Raw genomic sequence first — 6,541 nt, 5'->3', positions numbered from 1 at the left:
GCTGTTCTATAGGACGTTCTGAACCACACCCTCCCTCTCTCCCTTCACTTTGAGCTGTTCTATAGGACGTTCTGAACCACACCCACCCTCCCTTCACTTTGAGCTGTTCTATAGGACGTTCTGAACCACACCCACCCTCCCTTCACTTTGAGCTGTTCTATAGGACGTTCTGAACCACACCCTCCCTCTCTCCCTTCACTTTGAGCTGTTCTATAGGACGTTCTGAACCACACCCTCCCTCTCTCCCTTCACTTTGAGCTGTTCTATAGGACGTTCTGAACCACACCCTCCCTCCCTTCACTTTGAGCTGTTCTATAGGACGTTCTGAACCACACCCTCCATCCCTTCACTTTGAGCTGTTCTATAGGACGTTCTGAACCACACCCTCCCTCCCTTCACTTTGAGCTGTTCTATAGGACGTTCTGAACCACACCCACCCTCCCTTCACTTTGAGCTGTTCCATAAGGCGTTGTGACCCCCCCCCCTTCACTTTGAGCTGTTCCATAAGGCGTTGTGACCCCCCCCCTTCACTTTGAGCTGTTCCATAAGGCGTTGTGACCCCCCCCCCCCTTCACTTTGAGCTGTTCCATAAGGCGTTGTGAACCCCCCCCCCCCCTTCACTTTGAGCTGTTCCATAAGGCGTTGTGACCCCCCCCCCCTTCACTTTGAGCTGTTCCATAAGGCGTTGTGACCCCCCCCCCCATCCCCCCTTCACTTTGAGCTGTTCCATAAGGCGTTGTGAACCCCCCCCCCCCTCCCCTTCACTTTGAGCTGTTCCATAAGGCGTTGTGACCCCCCCCCCCCTCCCCCCTTCACTTTGAGCTGTTCCATAAGGCGTTGTGACCCCCCCCCCCCCTTCACTTTGAGCTGTTCCATAAGGCGTTGTGAACCCCCCCCCCCCTCCCCTTCACTTTGAGCTGTTCCATAAGGCGTTGTGACCCCCCCCCCCTTCACTTTGATCTGTTCCATAAGGCGTTGTGAACCCCCCACCCCCCTTCACTTTGAGCTGTTCCATAAGGCGTTGTGACCCCCCCCCCCCCTTCACTTTGATCTGTTCCATAAGGCGTTGTGAACCCCCCACCCCCCTTCACTTTGAGCTGTTCCATAAGGCGTTGTGACCCCCCCCCCCCTTCACTTTGAGCTGTTCCATAAGGCGTTGTGAACCCCCCCACCCCCACCCCACTTCACTTTGAGCTGTTCCATAAGGCGTTGTGAACCCCCCCACCCCCACCCCACTTCACTTTGAGCTGTTCCATAAGGTGTTGTGAACCCCCCCACCCCCACCCCACTTCACTTTGAGCTGTTCCATAAGGCGTTGTGAACCCCCCCCCCCTCCCCTTCACTTTGAGCTGTTCCATAAGGCGTTGTGACCCTCCCCCCCCCTTCATTTTGAGCTGTTCCATAAGGCGTTGTGACCCCCCCCCCCCCCCCCTTCACTTTGAGCTGTTCCATAAGGCGTTGTGAACGAACCCCCCCCCCCCCACCCCCCCCAAATGTGTCCTGGAGTGATCATGTCATTCTTATTGACTTTTGTTTCCTGATAGTTTTCCAGTGTGCGCGTATTGGTTGACATGAAAACTGCACAACAAGACGATCTCAAAACTGACCTGAAAACTGAAAAGTAAATAAACTCCAAACCAGAGTCAAAACTGACATGAAAACTGCACAGTAGATAACCTCCAACACATTGTCAAAACTGACATGAAATCAGCACAGTAGATAACCTCCAACACATTGTCAAAACTGACATGAAATCAGCACAGTAGATAACCTCCAACACATTGTCAAAACTGACATGAAATCAGCACAGTAGATAACCTCCAACACATTGTCAAAACTGACATGAAATCAGCACAGTAAAAAAAAAACACTCCAACACATTGTCAAAACTGACATGAAAACTGCACAGTAGATAAACTCCAACACATTGTCAAAACTGACATGAAATCAGCACAGTAAAAAAAAACCCACTCCAACACATTGTCAAAACTGACATGAAATCAGCACAGTAGATAACCTCCAACACATTGTCAAAACTGACATGAAATCAGCACAGTAGATAACCTCCAACACATTGTCAAAACTGACATGAAATTAGCACAGTAGATAACCTCCAACACATTGTCAAAACTGACATGCAAACTGCACAGCAGATAAACTCCAACACATTGTCAAAACTGACATGAAATCAGCACAGTAGATAACCTCCAACACATTGTCAAAACTGACATGAAAACTGCACAGCAGATAACCTCCAACACATTGTCAAAACTGACATGAAATCTGCACAGATCTGTAGATAAACTCTGACGTCTATTATCTTGACGTCTATTGCACATGTACGTCTCCAAAGTCCAAGGTGTAGCACTGTGGCAGGTGATAAAGGTTTTATTTGCTGTGTACTTTCAGCAGTGTAGTCTGCAAACTGTTGGTTTTTTGTTGAAATAAAGAACATTTGATCCATGTATAGTTTTAGGTCTTCTCATTTGGGTGAAAATGGGCAGTTAATGAGTGATGGTTTAAGTTTGAATTTCAGTTTCTCAAGGAGGCGTCACTGCGTTCGGACAAATCCATGTACGCCACACCACATCTGGTAGGCACATGCCTGACAGCAGCATAACCCAACGCACTTTGTCAGGCCTTGAGTTCATGCTTACATGTTGGTGTAGCAACCGAGTGGGTTTCTTTCTACAGAATTTAGCCAGAGGACAACACTCTCGTTGCCATGGGTTCTTTTTCAGTGCGCCAGTGCGTGCTGCACACGGGACCTCGGTTCATCGTCTCATCCGAAAGACTGGACGCTCAGTTTGATTTTGCAGTCACACTTGGGGGGGGGGAAGGGCGAGAGCGGGATTGGAACCCACACCCTCACGGACTGTCTGTATTGGCCGCTGAGCGTCGTAACCATTTCTGCCACCTTCCTTCTTCAATGAATGAAATCACGGAGAGAGGGAGGAGAGAAATCGGGGTTGAAAAAATACATAGCTGATCGATGTAGGATGATTAAAAAAATACATAGCTGATCGATGTAGGATGATTAAAAAAATACATAGCTGATCGATGTAGGATGATTAAAAAAAATACATAGCTGATCGATGTAGGATGATTAAAAAAATACATAGCTGATCGATATAGGATGATTAAAAAAATACATAGCTGATCGATGTAGGATGATTAAAAAAAATACATAGCTGATCGATGTAGGATGATTAAAAAAATACATAGCTGATCGATGTAGGATGATTAAAAAAAAATACATAGCTGATCGATGTAGGATGATTAAAAAAAAACAAACAAGTTCTCTTTTAGGAATGGTAGAAGTGTTGATAATTGTGAATATGTGTGTGTATATTTGTGACTCTGTGGGGCGGGGGGGGGGGGGACTTTGGGTGTTGATTTTGTGCGTGTGTATGCACACGAAGGGGGTTCAGGCACTAGCAAACCTGCAGATAGTTATGTTGACCTGGGAGATTGGAAACATCTCCACGTTTTTCTCACCAGGCACCGTTACCGAGATTCGAACATTGGACCCTCAGATTGAAAGTCCAACTCGGCTATAGCGCGGGATTTGAAACATGCATGTGTCAAACATCTGAAGGGCGGGATTTCAAACATGTTTGTCAAACGTCTGTAACTCGGGATTTCAAACTTGTTTGTCAAACGACTAACTCAGGATTTCAAACATGTTTGTCTCAAACGTCTGTAACTCGGGATTTCAAACATGTTTGTGTCAAACGTCTCTAGGGCGGGATTTCAAACATGTTTGTCAAACGTCTCTAAGGCGGGATTTCAAACATGTTTGTCTCAAACGTCTGTAACGCGGGATTTCAAACATGTTTGTCTCAAACGTCTGTAACTCGGGATTTCAAACATGATTGTCCCAAACGTCTGTAACTCGGGATTTCAAACATGTTATTTCAAACGTCTGTAGGGCGGGATTTCAAACATGTTTGTCAAACGTCTCTAAGGCGGGATTTCAAACATGTTTGTCTCAAACGTCTGTAACGCGGGATTTCAAACATGTTTGACTCAAACGTCAGTAACTCAGGATTTCAAACATGTTTGTGTGAAACGTCTGTAGGGCGGGATTTCAAACATGTTTGTCAAACGTCTGTAACTCGGGATTTCAAACTTGTTTGTCAAACGACTAACTCAGGATTTCAAACATGTTTGTCTCAAACGTCAGTAACTTGGGATTTCAAACATGTTTGTCTCAAACGTCTGTAATGCGGGATTTCAAACATGTTTGTCAAACGTCTGTAACTCGGGATTTCAAACATGTTTGACTCAAACGTCTGTAACTCGGGATTTCAAAAATGTTTGTGTCAAAATAATGTCTGTAACTCAGGATTTCAAACATGTTTGTGTCAAACGTCTGTAACTCGGGATTTCAAACATGTTTGTGTCAAACGTCTGTAACTCGGGATTTCAAACATGTTTGACTCAAACGCCTGTAACTCGTGATTTCAAACATGTTTGTGTCAAACGTCTGTAACTCGGGATTTCAAACACGTTTGTCAAACGTCTGTAACTCGGGATTTCAAACATGTTTGTCAAACGTCTGTAAAGCGGGATTTCAAACATTTGATGATGATCATCGTCATATACATACTTACATAGCGCTACCCTCGGTCAGAGACCAAGCTCTAAGCGCTTTACAAACACGGGGTTATTTGCACAACAGGCTGCCTACCTGGGTAGAGCCGACTGCCAGCTGCCATTAGGTGCACATCAGTCGTTTCCTGGGCATGCGTCATTCAATCAGGTTTCAGTCACGCACACATACACACTCATACAGACATGCAGCATTTTACGTGTATGACCGTTTTGCTTACTTACCGCCACTATATAGGCAGCTGAAATCCGTTTTCGGGGGTGTATATGGCCGTGTCCTGGACACAGTTTGCATGAGTTCTCTGCCCTGATGGCCGTGGTGGTTACGGGCCCTGTCCATTTGTTTTCCACTGGCAGTGTCGGGTGGTGATGTGAGTGTCGGCTTTATCAGCAACTGCTGTGATAGTGCTGTGGTCGTGCTTGGGCACATCGTATGGCCAGGATCAAACTGCTGCTGCTTGTGTGTGTGTGTGTGTGTGTGTGTGTAGAGGTGGGTGGGTGGGGGACTGTGTGTGTTTGTATGTGCTCATATGTGTGTGTGTAACTCTGTGTGTGTGTGTGTGTGTGTGTGTGTAGGGGTACTGAGCTGACTAACTGTAAATACTGGGCTGACCAACTGTAAATACTGGTCTGATCAACTGTAAATACTGGTCTGACCAGTGTAAATACTGGGCTGACCAACTGTAAATACTGAGCTGACTGTAAATACTGGGCTGACCAACTGTCAATACTGGGGCTGACCAACTGTAAATACTGGGCTAACCAACTGTAAATACAGGATGACCAACTGTAAATACTGGTCTGATCAACTGTAAATACTGGTCTGACCAGTGTAAATACTGGGCTGACCAACTGTAAATACTGGGCTGACCAACTGTAAATACTGGTTGACCAGTGTAAATACTGGGGCTGACCAGTGTAAATACTGGGCTGACCAGTGTAAATACTGGATGACCAGTGTAAATACTGGGGCTGACCAACTGTAAATACTGGGGCTGACCAACTGTAAATACTGGATGACCAGTGTAAATACTGGGCTGACCAACTGTAAATACTGGATGACCAGTGTAAATACTGGGGCTGACCAACTGTAAATACTGGGCTGATCAACTGTAAATACTGGGCTGACCAGTGTAAATACTGGGCTGACCAACTGTAAATACTGGGGCTGACCAACTGTAAATTCTGGGCTGACCGTACTTGTGGGATACTCAGTAGTGTCCGACTATGACCACCAGAACAGCAGAGAAGGCAACTGCTGTCCCGACTATCTGGGCTAAGATTTGATTACAGTGGAGAGTGTCTTGCCCAAGTTACATCCCCACTCTCTCGGCCATGAGGGTTTTAGGACAGTCGGCGTTGGGATGGTCCCCATAGGTCAACTAGCCCCCAAGGCTGCAGCACTGAGAGCCAGTGTGGACTGGTCCAGTAAAACCTGAAATAAAATTAAACAAGCACAAAACAAAAAACACACAAAAAAACACACAAAAAAAAGAGAAAAGAAAAACGACCCGTGCAAAAAGAAAATTAAGCAGTGCACATAAACTTATGACGTGTCTTCAACGTTGACCATTGCGTCAAAATTAATTTATAGAAAAAAAAAGGTGGGGGTGGGGGTGGGGGTGGGGGCTGTTGTTTGAATGATTCAGGTATCAGATGGTGCGGGCAGATACGTATACGCTACACCACATATCACACACACACACACACACACACACACACACACACACACACACCTGTTTCAAGTTTCAAGTTTTAATTATCCTTTCACTCCTACTGGAGTATGGAGGATTACTGCAAAATGATCTTTTCATGCCCGGAACAAATATTTCCAAATACACAACAATGTCACATTAAAGTTGAGAAAACACAAATGTCTTTTAACTCTAAAAGTATAGCTAGGCAACATTTGCAAATCTAATAATCT

The sequence above is a fragment of the Babylonia areolata genome, chromosome 35 (assembly GCF_041734735.1).
Source record: "Babylonia areolata isolate BAREFJ2019XMU chromosome 35, ASM4173473v1, whole genome shotgun sequence".
Classification (NCBI taxonomy): domain Eukaryota; kingdom Metazoa; phylum Mollusca; class Gastropoda; order Neogastropoda; family Buccinidae; genus Babylonia; species Babylonia areolata.
Note: the sequence above shows the minus strand (reverse complement) of the source record.